This window comes from Camellia sinensis, chromosome 7 (genome assembly GCF_055761805.1).
Source record: "Camellia sinensis isolate YWXY chromosome 7, ASM5576180v1, whole genome shotgun sequence".
NCBI lineage: Eukaryota > Viridiplantae > Streptophyta > Magnoliopsida > Ericales > Theaceae > Camellia > Camellia sinensis.
Window position 1 is genome coordinate 192,748,430 of NC_138967.1, and position 18,921 is coordinate 192,767,350.

At 36.5% G+C, this 18,921-nt stretch overlaps 1 non-coding gene and 1 pseudogene across 1 annotated transcript; both read left to right on the forward strand.

The window, feature by feature from the left end:
* Window positions 1-543: 543 nt before the first annotated feature.
* Window positions 544-7,447, forward strand: LOC114319754 (histidine kinase 5-like; annotated as a pseudogene).
* Window positions 7,448-18,176: 10,729 nt separating this feature from the next.
* TRNAF-GAA (transfer RNA phenylalanine (anticodon GAA)) lies at window positions 18,177-18,249 on the forward strand. The gene has a single exon. It is a non-coding gene; the product is annotated as a tRNA-Phe (tRNA).
* The last annotated feature ends 672 nt before the right edge of the window (window positions 18,250-18,921 follow it).

Here is an 18,921-nt window from a genome sequence, read left to right on the forward strand (position 1 = left end):
TGTTAGAAAACTGTAGGGGTTGAATTCAAATAAGCCAAAAGAAAAAATCTTAATTTGGGTTCGCCTATACTTTATGCAATTGATGCACGAAAAGGCTACCTTATACCTGTGTTGAGTTTGATTTGAGATTCACTTGAGGCATGATCTATGAAAGTAATTATCCTCCTTTTTATGAGTCATGGCAAAGTAGGGGGGACTCGGGTCAATGTTTGAAGGAACTTTCAGAGTAAAAAAGATATATATTTTTTGTTAAAAAGTTGTATGGTTGAAATCAAGGATTGCTCAAAGATGTAGCCTAGAATTAAGCCTAATAATCTGTAACTGAACAATTCTAAAAATAAAAAAGTCAAAGGAGCTGAATTAAGAAGATTCTCCAAATAGTAAATTTGATTATGTTGCATTACTTGATTACCTACCTACCTTCTTAAAATACAGTTATACCTTTATGTCTTGCATGCTTCAATCTTATTTGGAACTTATTCTTGATAGGAAGGTCCAGTGAAGCGTTCACACTTCACCTATTTTTCTGTTAAGTCTGGTTTGTGGAACTCAATTTTAAATAGTGATAACCTCGACTTGGCTCAGATGTAAATGTATAGGCAAGAAAGCATGGCTTAGTATCATTTTGATGTTCACCTACATTGAAGGCACTTAGACACCTGAATTGGGTGTGATACATAAGTGACATTAATGGCTTGTGAAATGGAGAATGACAGTGTAGAAGAAATGGACATTGAAGTCCTCTCTTCAATGTGGCCTGAAGATATAAATGAAGCTGGAAAGCAATTCAATATAGAAAGGCCTGGAGCAGATCAAGATATGTTAGAGGAGGTTACAATCATTGAAGAAAAGACTATAGTTGACTTCAAACGTCTTTCAGAGCTAAGCAATTACAGTGAGAAGGGCTTGTCTCAGTTGGCACATCTTGTAAAAAACTGGGAGTATAAGCAGGCCAATGCTGATCGACTTCTCAAAGAAAAGCTTGACAACCTAAGCAAACAAAGGCAAGAGGTTAAGCTCAAGCAATTGGATATTTTTGAGGAATATCGTTTTGAGGAAAAAAGTTATAGTGGTGATAAGCGCCCAATTTCTATATTGGATGCCATATATGATATATTGCCAGATGTTCCTCGGAGGAGAAACGACATGGTTGTTCAAAATAAAGGACTAAAAATAGAAGCTGAGTATGACACTGTCATATACTGGAAGCAGAGGGCCATGCATTTACAGAAATTGTTGAAGGCTAGCAACCAGCGGGAGCAGGTACTTACGGAGAAATTATAGGAAAACATAGAAAATTTGGAAAGGCGGGCTTCACCAGTGGAAGAATTGTTCCAGCTTTTAAAAAGAGCCGATAATTTCTTACATTTCATTATACAGAATGCACCAGTTGTCATGGGCCATCAGGTAATTTAGAACAGATTTCATTTTAAATCCTTTAGTTTGTTGCTTTGCCGCAATGTTATCAGTGCATATGGATTCAACTCAGTATGGACACAATATTTAACTGGTAGTTATTTGGGGATGAACTCTGATACAAGATTTTGTTCTAACTGTGGTTCTTGACTAAAAATTTCTCCACTTTGTTGCAGTCATTGTAATGTTTCTTATTATCTACAATAAGTTTCTTGAAAAGTCATCAGCTATATCTTAGCATTCATTTTCATTTCTTTCAGGATAAAGAGTTGCGGTATCGTTTCATCTATAATCATTTTCTGAGTTTGCACGAGGAGGTAATTGACTGCCAGTGATTTTCTTATTCTGAGGTTTTATTTTCTGCTACAAGTTGCATCCTTTATTTCAGTGCTGGTGTGAAACCTGACAATATGCACTTTTCCTTTCTTATCATTTTTTTCACTTTTGTAATTCATGTAATTTCTGTAAAGCACTGTTTGCAGAATCTAGCACATGCATTCCTCAAATTCACTGATTTTTCAAGACATTATAGGAAAAACGAATGTGGAGATATTCACTAGTGCTGGTGTAAAGGAGTCTCAAGACTTCAAAAGAGAAGTTTTGGAACGAGGGGTACCTGCAAAAAGGGAAATTACTTTTGAGACAGAACTATTTGGGTCAACGACATTTTTGATATATGTTGAACCTGTCTTCAGCAATGCAGGGGATACTATTGGTGTGAATTACATGCGAATGGATGTAACTGATCAGGTGAGTTCATTTACAAGATTCAACAGTCTGTATAGTGCCATGGTGGTCTTCAAAATTAAATTCAACACTATGTAATATTATAAATTGATTTGTGACTACCATTTTGAAAAGAAAATATTATTAGCTTTTCTTCTTATGTACTAATCAATGGTTGTATTTCTGAATCAGAGAAGAAAGACTTTAGTATTCAGATTTTGTGAATCACAAGTTAGAGAAACAGTTCATTTTTCATGATATATCCTGTCCAAATGCTGGACTAGATTATATTGAATTTTTATGTTCAATGTTTTGGTTTGACCTATGTTATATGATTCCTTTAATGTCACCATGCCCTTTTATTCTTCCTTTTTTTTTTTTAAAAAAAAGAAAAAATTTAGAAGTTTTATAGGTCTTTCAGCAACATGACAACAAAAAATACAATATGTGCCTTATTACTTGACAAGTGAGAAAAGGGAAAAGATGGCAAAACTTCGAGAGGAAATAGCAGTACAAAAAGCCAAAGAGACAGAGCTAAACAAAACAATTCATATAACAAGTTTCTCTTTGATTTATTCTTGGTGGGTTTGAATAAGCATTAGAAGAAAAAGGGTATTCATTTTTTACCAATTGATTCTTCTTGTAAAGGAAACAATGCGAGCAAAACAAATGCTGGCAACCATGTCTCATGAGATAAAATTCCCACTATCAGGAGTTGTAAGCATGGTTGAGATTCTTTCCACCACAAACCTTGACAAGGAGCAAAGACAATTATTGAGTGTCATGTTATCTTCAGGAGATTTAGTTCTTCAACTTATAAATGACATTCTTGACCTTTCCAAAGTTGAATCAGGTTTGAAGTTTCACCCCTCCCTTATATTTACATGTTCTTATCCTTGTTTACATTGTTTGTATGAGACTTGATCAACATTCCTGGACCAATTCCCTAATCAATTGGTGATCTATCTAACAAGGTATCAAAACTTAGGTTTCAGGAGGTCTTAGGTTCAAGTCTTGTTGTATGTATTTGTTTCCTCAATAGTATGCTACTGTGCACTCTTGCATGTGTGTGTGTACACTACTAGTTTGGTTTCTGTGTTATTCTATCTCTCCATGCACAAGAGGGGTCGGAAGTGAGGGAGTGAATGAGAGTCTTCCTTATAGTCAGTAATCTGGCTTCAATCTAGGTGACGGTGGAATCTTAGTTATACAATATAGTCTAGCATTCCACTGTAAAGCTGATCTTACTAGGATTTTAATTACAATTTTGGATTCAATTTTTTATTTTCTTTTCTCCTTCAGGAGTTATGAAGTTGGAAGCTGCAAAATTCAGGCCAAGAGAGGTAGTAAAGTATGTACTCCAGACTGCTGCAACATCATTGCAAAAGATACTAACCTTGGAAGGTCATGTAGCAGATGATGTTCCTGCGGAGGTGAGAGTTTTACTACATACTGTTACCAAGCCCTAACAAATTACATGATCCATGACATGGTCTAGATGCACAATGCAAGCTCTACTACTCACAGTGAAAAGTAATCCTTACCCAAATCTAGAAACCTTGGGACTAATACTACCACCGCCGTGTTTGGATCACGGATTTAGGTCGGAATTTGGAAAGGGAAAGGGAAAATGGGAGGGAAATATGAATGAAATATAAACTAAATTTTTTCTCCATTTCCCTTTCCTTTCCAAATTCGTATTGAAATCCATGATCTAAACATATTGGAAAACTTTCTAGTATTTTGTTCTACATTGCAATTATTTTACATGTTAACCCCGTATGCATCAATTTCAGGTTATTGGAGATGTTCTAAGGATTCGACAGATTCTCACAAATTTAATCAGGTACTATTTTCAAATTCTCCTTTGTAGATTATATGGATGGTTTTAGCTATGTTTAGAGCCTTGTGCACTTTCTGCTACTTGCTTGTCCAACATTATGCTCCCTATGTAACATTTTGCTTCCATAGTTGTTCCTCTAGAAATTCCTATTTGATATGATTAGAAAGTGATTGTATCACAATAAAAGACAACAGAGGTCATGATGTTTGATTTCCCCGGATTTGGGAAATATTTGTCAAGAGGACCAAGGAATTGTTCCTTTGAACAATTATGCGACAGATGTTATAGAAATTTGTAAACTTAAGGTGTATATTACTTTTTCCTTAGTTAAAAAGAAAATTATAATTCCTTTCTTGAGGCGAGAATGTTTTACTTTATCCATGATATTTAACAAAAGTGGCTTTCTTAAATGCAATGACAATGTAACACCAATCTACTTCTCCCAGTACCTTAGATTAGGATGATCAGCAATAAGTAGTGTGTCTCTTTACAACACTGTGAATATGAGCATTTGTCACAACTAAAATGAATATGCAACATGCTTTCTGGTTTTGTAGCACCTTTCTTGCATTATTTACCAAACTTGTTGGGTTCTGCTTCAAATTTATAAGATTTTATTTTTCCAGCAATGCAATCAAGTTTACCCATAAAGGGAAGGTTGGAATAAAGCTTTATATGGTACCAGCCCCATCTTCGGGTATGGAAGAGGGATCCAATCAGAAGATCACTGCAGACAGGTCAACAGTTTCAGTAAATGTACATGAACAAGATAAATGCGTATCATTGTCTCAAAGTTACTGTGATCAAAAAGGTTTTCATGAAGAGAAACACGGGGAAGGTCCTTACAAAACCATACACTTGATGACGAACCCAAAACCCCAGTTAGAAATGGGGCCTTGATAGATGGAGGTGAAGAGAACCACCTTCAGCCAGATGAAACAATAGTATGGATATGCTGTAATGTTTATGATACGGGAATTGGAATACCGGGTAATTTCACATCTTGAAATATGCTTTGAAACATTGAGTACAGACTATTATTAATTATTTTTCTGCTATTTCTTAGAATCTCACTTTTCATTTCAATGGAACAGAGAATGCTTTGCCTACTCTATTTAAGAAATACATGCAAGTAGGTGCAGACATGGCACGGAAGTATGGTGGGACTGGGCTAGGCCTAGCAATCTGCAAACAACTGGTGATCATTTTAAACTTTTTTTTTTTTTCCCCCTCTAGACCAGGGTTCATGCTGTACTGTGAAATGGGCATTAGAAGGCATATATGTTTCAATTATATGAACCACAAGCATTATATTCATAGGCAGACATTTCCACTAAATCACATTAATCTTCTTCTTGAAACATCTGTCTCTGCGGTGAGAAACAACAATTTATATCACTTTTTATACGAGAGTAGGTAGTTTACATGCAAGAAATCCAATAGAAATTTAAAATTACTGAAATTGAGCATCTCATTCTAAATTATTCCAAGCCTATCGCCCATACCACTTCATTTGATATAAACTTTCTATGTGAATTTCCAGTCTATCTACAACTTGAAGTTCAAATTGTCTTTCATTTCATATGGAGACATGAATTTTCATTTTGTCGCTTTGATATAGACTTTCTTAGCTGATGTACTACTCTTCACATTCATATGCGTATGAAATAGGTTGAGCTTATGGAAGGTCATCTCAGTGTTTCCAGCCGAGAGCACCATGGATCTACATTTACATTTATACTACCATACAAGGTTTCACCTGCAGCTGATAATTCAGATGATCCTGATGAACTCTCAGATATGATTGATCATGATGCTCCGGATGATGCCAATGATGATGATACAAGTTTTGGATTTTTTCAATTTCAACCACGCACTTTGGGTTCTCTTTTCACTTCTAGTGGTCCTGGCAAGGCTAAAAAATTGTCAAACAATATTGCTTTTAATGCCTCATATAAACTTAATGGTTTGTTAGAAGATTCCTACTCATTTCCCTCTAGCAACATTGCAACAAAAAAGGTAACTTCATTAGAGGATGCCTGTTCGGTTGATGGTGCTAATACATCATTGGAATATGAATCTTCAATGAGGGACAACCTAGACTCTGCTAAGAAAATTGCAGTTGGTAGTGATTGAGATGTGGGAGAGAACTAATAAAAGCACCCAGTGCAGTGCTAGCAACAGTCCAGAAATTCCTAAATTGATATTCAAACCTAAGATCCTTCTTGTGGAAGATAACAAGATTAATGTGATGGTGACACAGTCAATGATGAAGCAGTTGGGCCATACCATAGATGTTGTGAATAATGGAGTTGAAGCTATATGTGCAGTTCAGTCCTATACTTATGATCTCGTTCTGATGGTAATTTTCCTAGAATTAAAAAATGTTTTCGATTATGGTTATTATTTTAGTTACCAACTTACCATTTTAATCACTTGTTATGCATATCCTTTTCTTTTTCAGACTTCAATTTAAGATCAGGATAGTGTTTGAGCTTATCCCAATGGTTATTACATTGCTAGGTGAAATGGTTTGTCACTGGTTGTGCCATCATTTTGATTGCTTTATTTCTTTTCTCTTCTTCATTATCAAAGCCTATAGTTGCTTTCTCTTTTACTTTTTATTCCTTTTTAGATCTCCAAAATTTTAGTAGTTTGTCCATCAAAGACAATAGTTCAATGTAGATGTCCATCCCAAAACTTCCTTAATATACTTACATGTTCACAAAACTTTTTGGAGGAGTTCATCTTGGAAATTAGATTAATTGCATAAACAAACCTTGCAACTCATTTAAATGTTTCTGAACATTGTCACATAGATTTGTAGTCTTATCCTAATACATTGAAGCTGTAACCATGTGCAGGATGTATGCATGCCAGTGATGGATGGCCTTTAAGCCACAAGACTAATTCGTTCTTTTGAGGAAACTGGTAGTTGGGATGTTGCAGTGAAAGCAGGAATTGAACAATTTGTGCCTACAAATGATCAAAAATTTGAGTCATTTAAAAAAAGGATGCCCATCATTGCTGTAAACACTTGAATCCTTATTTTCCATGTGTAGCCAGTGTTCTTTATGAGAATCTTGCTCAATACAACATTTAATGTGTTTACATTGACTTAGAGTAAATATCAGGAAGTCATTACTAACAAAAGAAAAGAAAAGAAAAGGCTGGTTAAATTTGAGACGAGCCCAATGAATATGATTTTGGAAGACAAGATATACGCATATCTGACATTTGCAAGTAATAATAGCATTTCAAAAATTAGTAACTTTTCTTCATAACGAATATCCTTGTATTTGTATGTATATCCATTGATGAATATTGGTGGTGTAATTGCAGATGACAGCAAACGCATTGGCAGAGAGTGCAGATGAGTGTTTTGCAAATGGTATGGACTCGTTTGTTTCAAAACCTATTACTTTTCAAAAGTTGAAAGAATGCCTTGACCAATATTTTTAATTTTATATCATTAGTGTATGCATCTGTATAGAAAGAAAATGTGTGTTAGAAAAAGTTTTGTAATCAATCTATCGCCTTTTGCTCAGCCTTTAGGATCTCTGTTACCTCATGTATATCAATATCATCTTTTGATTTTTTTTTTTCCTAACAACTCTTTCATAGTTTGTTCTCCTTGTAAGAATATGAGAAAAAAGGCAGTAAAATTTCCCTACGAAATGCAGCATGAGAGGTAAGCAAAGCCTTTAAATGCAAATTTACCTTACTATAATCTAATGATTAATTAAAAGTATTTTATCAAAGAAGTTATGCTTATATCCAACCCAAAAAAATATATATATATGATTCTCATTTTTGACATAAAAAAAGAAAATATGAAAATAAAATGAAAAGGTTAAAACATTTTAGGAGGGGGAAGAAAAAAAACTTACTGATGGTTTATGAATTATTTAATTTGTGAGCGTTTGGACGTTACATGGAAATTAATGAGTTACTACGTTCTACATAGGATTCATAGAAAGTTATAATGTAACATGGGGATACAGCTACAATATACAATCTTATAATAATAATAATAATAAAAATAATAATAATAAAAGGAAGAAGAAAAAAAAAGGAAAGAAATAACGGGACCAATTACCAAGGGAAGAAGAACAGAAAATAATATAATTAGGTTATTAACTATATTTTAATCAGAATGCATAGGTACAACTCTAACATTAATATACAATTAGAGATGACAATGCCATCATCATACATTAGTATCAGTGGTCTTCATTTGTGGACTTGGAACTTGCTATGTATCCTGATTTGGATTAGCAAATTCAATGACTGGCACCACCTCTTGCGCTGTTTGCCCTTGCGAAATTGGATCTTCATATTCATAAGAAGGAGTTCCTTTGGAAGAATCAAAATTCCTATCTGTATGGTTTGAAAAGGTATATGGACTTGGTGGGCAGGTACAATTAGGGGTGGCATGGAGTGAGAAGCTTGATGGACTTGAAGGGCCATGAACATTAGGAGAGGCTTGTGGTGCATCCATACTATCCACAATGTCAATACCATTTTTGACTCGCCCACATCCTCTACCTTCACCTCCGGCACCTCATGTGCCAGACTTACAGAATGATGACCGGATAATAGCTCTCACCAAAGAGTTTAAGAAAATGAAACCACCATAGTTTCATGGGGGATTAGATCCGTTAAAAGTCGAGGTGTGGGTTCTTGGCATTGAAAAGCTGTTTGAGGTGTTTCCTTGTTCAGAGACACAGAAAGTACTTCTGGCCACTTTTATGCTAGAAGACAAAGCAAGAAGATGGTGGATGTTAATGCGTGGGAATCATAAAGACATTGGCTAGACAAAATTCCTGGAAGTTTTCTACGATAAGTACTTCCCTCAATGTGTCTGTGACAGGAAAGTATCGAAGTTCATAGAACTTAAACAAGACAGCATGACAGTAGCTGAGTATGAGGCCAAATTCACTGAGTTGGCCAGGTTTGCACCACATGTGATCGATACCGACTACAAGAAAGCGAGACATTTTGAAGGTGGGCTTCGAAGTGATATTTTAGAAACGGTAAATGTCTTGAAGCTGGAAACCTATATTGGAGTGCTAGACCGGGCCATAATATCAGAAGCTAACATAGCTAGACAGACCAGATCAGTAGCTGCAAGACAATGATACAGAAGAGATGGCTAACCCAATTATTGCTAAAGCTGAGAAGAGTGTAGAAAATGACTCGGACAGCAGCGAGCTTGAAGTAGGAGTAGCACTGGCATGTCTCCTTTCGGATCTTCCGGCCTACTTGGAGAGCTTATGGGATTACCTGACCGTTTCCATGATCGAGAACCAACCGGGTGTAAAGCCTTCTAGCAACATTTTGGATGCATCTGAAGCACCATCTCTTGTTTGGCAGCTGGAGGAGGGGTACCTGTCTAGTAGTTCTGAGTCAAGTAGTGAACCAGAATTTGATTCCACAGAGTCTGTGGAGTTGGAATCAGATTCCGGTTCTTCTGAGTCTGAGTTCGGTGTTCCTGCGGGTGATAACCCGGATGCCAAGGTTTTGTCCAGGTCATCTTTTTCCTTTTCTTTTGAGTTGGTTGTAACCGAAGAGCTGGATAAGCTGGACTTGATGAATAAGAATGCCGCTACAGATTCTGAGTATTTCTCTATACCGCTTATTTTTTGTATTGATCATGATTTTCAAAATTTTGATGAAAACGAAAATGAGGGAATTCCTCTAGTTTTGAAAATTTTGATTAATCGAGAGGATGAGAGGTTTGCAAAACCCCTTGCTGATGAAATCATTGCTTTTAATGTGGGTACTGAAAAGGATCCGTATATGGTCCAGATCAGGTCCACATTGTCTTTGGAGGAGTACGAGTGGTTAGTTGCTTTATTAAAAGATTTCAAAGATATTTTCGTGTAATCCTACGAAGACATGCCTCTGGAATCGATCCTACGATTGTACAACATCGGATCCCTCTCGATCCCATGGCCCGACCCATCAAACATAAGTTGCAGATAATACGCCCAGATTGGGCTTTAAAGATTCAAGAAGAGGTCACCAAGCAGATTGAAGTAGGGTTTTTGCTAGTATCTGAGTATCCAACTTAGTTGGCCAACATCGTCCCTGTGCCAAAGAAAGATGGAAAAATATGGGTGTGTGTAGACTTCAAAGATCTAAATAAGGCTAGTCCGAAGGATGACTTTTCCTTAACGCACATCGATGAATTGGTAGACTTCACTACAGGTCATGTATTGCTTTCCTTCATGGATGGATTTTCCGAGTATAACCAGATTCTGATGGCACCTAAAGACAGAGAGAAAACCGCCTTCACTACACCGTGAGAAACCTACTACTATCAGGTGATGCCGTTTGGGCTAGAGAATACCGGGGCTACCTATCAAAAGGCTGCAACCACAATTCTGCATGATATGATCCACAAAGAGGTCAAGGTGTACGTGGACGACATGATTGTCAAGTCCAAAGAAAGAGAGGGCCACTACACCACCTTGAAGAAATTCTTTCAACTGATCAGAGAATACATATTGAAGTTGAATCTGCAGAAGTGTACTTTCGGCGTGACAGCAGGGAAAATGCTGGGTTTCTTGATCACACAGAGGGGCATCGAGGCAGATCCTTCCAAAATCAAGGCCATCCTAGAAATGCCACCACCAAGGACTAAAAAGGAGGTGCGAGGCTTTCTGGGTAAAGTGCAATTCATAAGGCGGCTTATTTCTAAATTAACCTTGACTTGTGAACGACTATTTGGTCTCCTGAATAAAGGAAAGAACTTTCAATGGGATGATCGGTGTCAATTCACTTTTGAGCAAATCAAGCAGTACCTTTAGAATCCACCTGTGTTATCGCTGCCAAAGCCGGGGAAGCCTTTGATTTTGTATCTGTTAGTAACGAACACAACAATGGAATGCATGCTTGCTCACGAATCTAAAGATAGGGTGGGGAAAGCCATCTATTACTTGAACAAGAAAATACTAGATTATGAGACCTGTCACACCCCGCTAGAGAAAGCTTGCTTAGCCTTGGTATGGCCTACCAGGAAGTTGAGGCACTACTTGTTAGTTCACTCTGTAATTCTGGTTTCGAGATTCGATCCCATCAAATATCTCTTTGAGAAACCAACGCTTACGAGTAGGCTAGCCCGTTGGTTGTTTCTCATTTCCAAATTCGATCTTAAGTATGTTACTTGCAAGTTGGTCAAAGGGAAAGCAGTAGCCGAGTTCCTAGCAGATCACCCAATAGAAGGGGATGAAGCGGTAGAATATCTGCTCCCAGATGAAGCTATTTTGTAAGTTGAGGAAGAGATTTGGATAATGTACTTTGACGGAGCGTCTAACCAATACGGTTATGGGATATGTGTGTTGTTCATAGCACTCTACAATTCCTATATACCCCTTAGCCTTCAACCTCCGGTTCAAGGTATCCAATAACGAAGCAGAATACGAGGCGTGTATCGCTGGTTTGGAAGCTGCCTTGGAATTAGGGGCAAAAAGGTTGGACGTAATTGGAGACTCGAACCTAGTTATGTCTCAAGCGAATGGAGACTGGAAGGTTAAAAAAGAAAAGATGAAGATCTATCACCAGACCTTGGATATTCTGATTTCTAAGTTTGAGAAGCTGACTTTCTCACATCTACTGAGAGAGAACAACAGGTTGATTAACGCCTTATCAACTCTATCTTCTATGATAGACATCCTGCTTGGAGTCCGGATGCATCCGATCATCATTGAGTAGAGATATACGTTGGCCTATGAGACTATTGCTATAATAGATGAAACGCAAGATCAAAACTCTTGGTTTTATGATATCTGGAACTTCTTGGAAAATTAGGTTTACCCACCAGGGGCAAATGCCAAAGACAAAAGGGCAATACGGCGGATAGTTGTTCAATTTATCATCTGCAGAGGTAAACTATATAAGAGAGGTCATCTGGGAATACACAAGTTGTGTGTTAAAGTAAAGAAGTCAAAGCGCCTAATGGAGGCCATCCACGGGGAAGAGTGCAGAGCACACATGAATGGAGTAATGTTAGCCCAAAAGATTCTCAGGAAAAGTTACTACTGGTCTACTATGGAGGAGGATTGCATAGGTTTTGTTCGGCGATGCCACAAATGCCAAATTCATGTGAATCGCATGAATATCCCGCCGTCGAAATTGTACAACATGACTTCACCATGGCGTTTCTCGGTCTGGGGAATTGATGTCATCGGGGCGGTTACACCAAAAGGGTTGAATAGGCATGAATACATTCTGGTGGCAATTGATTACTTCACAAAGTGGGTGGAAGCTTAGTCCTATGCAGTATTGAAAGTAGCGCATGTGACTAAGTTCATTCGAAATAACATCATTTGCCGATATGGAGTCCCAAACGAGATCATTTTAGATAATGGCTCCCATTTCAAGAAAGAAGTGATCGACTTGTTGGAGAAATACAATATGGCTTTCCATAAGTCACATACATACCGACTGCAAACCAACGGAGCTGTTGAGGCCACCAACAAGAACACCAAGCATGTTCTACAGAAAATGGTTGAGACCTATAGGGACTGGCCAAACAAATTGTCATTCGCACTCTGGGGCTATAGAACTTCAATCCGGACGTCTACAGAGGCAACTCCTTACTCTCTTGTTTATGGGATGGAAGCTATTCTACCAATTCAAATAGAAGTCCCATCCTTGTGAGTCATGGCTGAGTGTCAAATAGCAGAGTAGGTTCGAAAAACTGATGTTGTTTGATGAGAAAAGGCTGAAAGCACTGTAACATGTTTAAGGTTATCAACGTAGGATTGCTAAGGCTTTTAACAAAAAGGTTAGGTCTCAAAATCTCAAAGAAGGGGATTTGGTGCTGAAAGACAACCGAGCTCCCATCCATGACCCTAGGGGCAAGTTCAGACCCAATTGGACTGGTCCTTACATCATCAAACTATTTGGTCGAGTGGAGCTATTATTCTCATGGACTTGGATGGCCTAGAATTTTCCCAACCGATTAACATGGACAAGTTGAGGAAATACTATCCCTGAAAGGCTTGCTAGGCCGAAAACTCGAAAGGGCGACCTAGGCAAAAGTTAGAGCACAAAAAATTAGAAATAAAGAAAAACTAAGCTCGCAAGGTTGAAAACCCTAAAGGGCGGCCTTAGCAAAAGTTAGAGTGCAAAAGGAGAGTGTTAATACTCGAGTGAACTCGAACTGAACTACGTAAGGCCTGATTCCTATCTTCGGGTTACGTAGGCAACTTCATCCTAAAGTCCGGCCGTAAACACCTCCAAATCAACTGTGATAACCCTGCTCCGTATTATGCTAATTAATCTTAATTACGAATGTGATTATGTGTTTAACATGATTTTGAGTGCTATTTATATGAATATACGCGGTTTTGAATTTCCATCTGTTCACCGTAGGAAAATTTGTTTAACTTCCTACTTTGGAATTTAAATTGAAAGCCTTATCGGCCACAGAAACCGAAATTGACTTCGTCGTTGTGATTGGCGTAATTTTTAAAGCCTACGGTGAAATTTAATTGAAAATTGATTCGAATCAGATTAATTAGATTAATTTGATGAAATAGTGCTCACTTAATTAGTGTTAATGGAATAGGATTAAGGGAGACTTAAAAAGGGCATAATACACCCACATTCCTTTAGTTTTGAGCTCAAAATTAGATTTTACACTCTAAAGAGGGAGAGGGTCAGCTCTAGAGAGAGAAAAAGGAAGATTTATGCAATTTTGGCTCAAGGCTTCAGACTTGGAAGCTAAACTCAAGGATCTAGCTAGAATTTCGATGTTTGAAGCTCCTAGGTGAGTGATCAACCCTTAATTCATGAGTTTGAGTTTGTAACCATGTGAATCCAAAGTTTAGTTGTGATCAAGAACATAATTTGAATTGAAGTTATTGAATTTGAAGCATATATGTGCATGCATGTGCATAATTGACATGGTTATACACATTCAAGCATGAAGCATGTTGAATATGAAGAATTGAGCATAAAACTTTACATGCATGAGTAATTTTGTGTAGCTTCATGATTTTGAGCACCATTTGCACCATTTGAAATGGAATCAAGTTAGTATTGTACATGCATGCAATATTCATGTAAGTAAAGAGCTTGGTTATTTAAATCTTGAAGAATTTGAAATGGTTTGAGAAATGAACCATGACTTTAGTCAATTGGCTCCCAATTAATCATGCCCTTGTTAGGTGATGTCCCTCCATGTTTTTGTATTACAAATCATAAGTTTAAAGCCTTTGAATATCGAATTTGAGCCTCAAGAACAGTTTTGGGAAGCCCGGAATTTGGCATGTCCGCTCGAGCGGGGAAAGCGCCGCTCGAGCGTGAAATGCGAGCTCCTAAAATTTTTGCAGACATTAATGTCCGCTCAAGCGGGGACATTCACGCTTGAGCGGGGAGCCATGTAGTGTGACTTTCAGCTCGAGCATCCGAATTCATGCTCAAGCGTAAAAATGAGGCAACCAGTACTTTTGCAGACCATGGGGTCCGCTCGAGCAGCAAAAGTCGCGCTCGAGCGGGAAGCCCTTTTTCAGAGATTTTGAAAAGTGGTTTTATGTTTCGTTTTCCGTTCTCTTTCATTTCTAAGCACTCTTAGGCATGCATTGAGCATCATAAATGAGTTAAAAAGGATAAGAAAGAAGCCTAAGAGGGATGCATGAATTAAGAAGGGATTGAATTGTTTGTGACCCCTTATGTTCATGAAATGTGTAGGGTCAAGCACGAGGGCAAATCATCCAGCAGATCACTGTGACTAATATCTTAGTAAAGATATTTTCAAGTATATTACTTTTCGAATGGTACTTCTGTATAAGTTTCATGGATTTGTTGATTTGAAATATGAATGAGTATTCTATATGCCTAATTTTGTTTAAGGTCGTTTGATACGTTGATATATCTAAATTGGGCCTAAGGCCGTTTGCCGTTTGTCGTTTGCTGTTGATATGTTTGATATATCTGAATTGGCCCTAAGGCTGTTTGACATGAATGATTGGGCCAAAGGCCGTTGGACATGAATGATTGGGCCAAAGGCCGTCGGACATGAATGAATGGGCCAAAGGCCGTTAGACATGAATAATTGGGCCAAAGGCCGTCGGATATGAATGATTGGGCCAAAGGTCGTCGGACATGAATGATTGAGCCAAAGGTCGTTGGACATGGATGATTGGGCCAAAGGCCGTCGGACATGAATGATTGGGCCAAAGGCCATCGGATATGAACGATTGGGCCAAAGGCCTTTAGACATGAATGCAAAGATGGGCCAAAGGCCGTTTGAATATGTCATTTGATATGTTTGAATACCGTGATGGGTTAAAGGCCGTTTGAATAAAAGGGATCATGATCATGAATATGAAATACCCATGGATATGAATATAAAGAGAATGGGCCCGAGGCCGTTTGATACGCCTGATATATTCGAATTGGGCCCGTGGCCGTTTGATAGATGTGAATCTCATTTGCGTACCTTCTTTATCTGATATTATTCACTAGGCTTTCACTCACACTCATTCATGTGTATGTAGGTGAGCAAAGAGATGTTCAAACCCAGCCCCGATGAAGTCTGTGAGAAAGGTCAAGTTTTGGAGAGTTAGCCCTAAATGACTCACGCATGAAACTTATTTTCGCCCCTTTTGATCTCTTGTTACAATCTCGTTGTGTTGGCGAAATGTTGGATTACCTTTGTATATAAGTTTTGGTTAGGCTGATTAAGACTTGAATGATCCTGTGTGTGTATAACACTTTAAATTGATTTCCTTTTTGGTGTGAGTTATTAATGAATGCTGATATGAGTTATTTGATGTGCCATGTAAGCACGGCTCTATGGACAATTTGCAAGTTTGCTTCCGTTTGGTCCCTTAACTCTGATGGAATACGTTTGTTTGGTTCGAGGCCGCAGGTAATCCCTTGATTACTGGCCGGTTATGACCTTAATCCATAAGGACGGGTTCGGGTCATGACAAAGTGGTATCAGAGCACGAGTTAATAACTCACACACTTGTCCAAAAGAGCAATAAGCATCTAGAAAAAATCTAGGATGCATTCATGTGATAAGTAGGAATTTGTAAACATTGAGACTATGTTTAAATGCTCTGAAATAAATGATTATGTGCTATATGTTTGTGATTTACTTGCATTGCGAATTATGTGAATATGTGTGCTCTTTAGTATATGCATACTTGTGAAACTTTTATATAGAGAATAATGCAAGTCTAATCAGATGGTGAGAACAAGAGGTGATGAAATAGAGAAGTCCTCTACTGCCAGAATGGATAGGATGGAAAGGTTGATTCAGGAAATAGCAGAAACATTAAGGCAACAACAGCAATGGCATGGAGAGAGAAACAAAAATATGAAATAAAACTATATAAAATAAAAGGCAAATAGATTACAAAATCCAAACGGGAGCGCAAGGACACTTGAAATAGATCAGAGACCGGAACTAAAGATGGGAGACAGTTTATGGTCGTGTTGAACCATTGTAGGAACTGGCTGAAACTAATGTTGGGACAATTTAAAAGGATTATGCTGGACCAATGTAGGAACTAATTGGAATCAATGTCGGGACAGTTTAAAGGGGTCATGTCAGACCGATGTAAGAGCTAACTGGAATCATTGTTAGGACAGTTTAAATGAGTCATGCTGGACCGATGTAGAGAATTGGATCATGTTCCATTGTACGAACTGACTGAAACTAATGCTAAGACAATTTAAGATCTTGCTGGACCGATATAGAAGCTAGCTGGAACTAATGCCGATGATTGAGAGTAAAAAATATATATGATAGAAATATTTGGGGTAAAAATAAACAAGCGGACAAAGGAAGAAATTACCATAAAGTGATATTGACAAAAAAATATGATAGCGAAATAGGTTGAGGTCCGGCGGGCAGCTAAGGCAAGATTGCCGCCCGCCGATAAGGCAAAGAACACCAAGAGCTTAACCTATAGCTTTGATACTATGTTAGAATAATAAATAGAGAGAGAAAGAGAGAGAGAGAGGGAAGAAATAATATGTATTGTATTGAATTGAATGAATTATTCTATGCAATAAAAGACCTGTATCTATAGGTTGAGAAAGAATATTCTACTAGAAATCTAAGAAAGATTATCCTATAAGAAACTTAATTATGACAATATTTAATATGTATAGGAATATATACATATATATATATATATATATATATATATATATATATATATTAACACATACTAAGCCTAAATATGTGAATTATGAATTATGTTCTTAGAATCAAATGGATAAATTTTTTAGAAAGTGTAGACAATTCCGTATGCGTTGGAGCAAATTTTCAATAAGTGGCTGACACAAACAATACGTTGATATCTCGAGATGCCCTTATGTTTTATTTGATTCTAAAATGAGATAAAATAGAATGATAATTTTCAATATGTTTATTATTTTTTTTTTAATTAATTAAATATAAAAATTAATATTTGATAGAATGATAGTTTCACTTTAGTATAAGAGTATAATTTGGACGGGCTCAATCTCACAAATTCGAGTTTAACTCGAATTTTTTTGGAGCTTAGACAATATATTTTTAAATTCGGTATGGATTTAGACAAAAATTTAGAAATCTGAATTAAATTTGGACGGACTTAAGTAAAAACATCAAACAATTTGAAATCCGCATTATATATATATAGATATATAAAAATATTAAATATACATATAAATTATTAGTCATTACATGATATTAAAGTAATTTATATTATTAAATCATATTGAATGTATGTTATATATACAAATAACACAAAATCTTACCTTTTTTTATTCTCATTTATAAATTGTAAAGACCACTATAGTTACATCTCTTTTATATTATATAAATTATTTATTTTGATGTTACTAATGATTTTCTTTATAAAAAAAAATGTAAATAGAGTCAAATTTTAATAATGTAATTGTAAAAAAAAAAAAAAATGAAATTCATTTACAATTCGGTCAAGTTAGGCAATTCGGATTTAACTTAGGTTGGGTTTGGACAAGTAATCTTAAGTTATAATTCGGGCATGAACGAATTTAGGTAAATTTCAACACAACTTGAGTTAAGCTTGAACAACCTTACAATTTGACCGAATTACTCCTTATTCTAGTGTACCAAACAACCAGAGAGAAAGAGGTGTGGGCTTTCTTAAAAAATATAGATATAAATAATATATGTAATGAGTAGAAAGCATCTGCGGGGATAGCTCAGTTGGGAGAGCGTCAGACTGAAGATCTGAAGGTCGCGTGTTCGATCCACGCTCACCGCATTTTTTACCCTTTTATCTTTTGCTCAGAATATATATATATTTTCTTTAACATGCATATTAATTTACCCTTTTAAACTCAGGTTTCTGCGTGTGTAATATAATTTGAACTATGGTTTGAAAATATATTATTTTATTAATTTTTTTATTTTTTACGAAAAAGTAAAAAAATAGAGAAAAAATAATTTTTTGACCTTTTTCAATAATTTGTTAGTTTATTACCCTTTTTAACTTTTAGACAAAAAAATAAAATTGCCAAATGAAACCTTAAGTTAAAATTTTGAAGCTTTTTGAAGTCGACTAATTATTTACAAGTCAAAGTTTAAATACCTCAAAACTCAATATCTTATTCATCATAATTTTCGTTTCTTGTTTTTTAGTATATAGATATGCAGATAAAGTTGAAGCATTACAAAAACCAAAAGGAACAATAAACCAAGATGAGCAAGTTATCATCCCTAGACACTTTACAACAGAAGTTCGAACAAGACAAAAAGATAAAAAGATTGCTCAACAGCACTTCATGTTTGACCAGACCAGTCTAAAGACTTGTAGTCTGGAACAACACCATTGAACTGTTCAAAAAGACAATATTCGAGGAAAAAAAATTCAATCTTGTTTTAAAAAATTTCATCTTTAATAGCTTTTTTTTTATTTAAAAAATAAATTAATCGT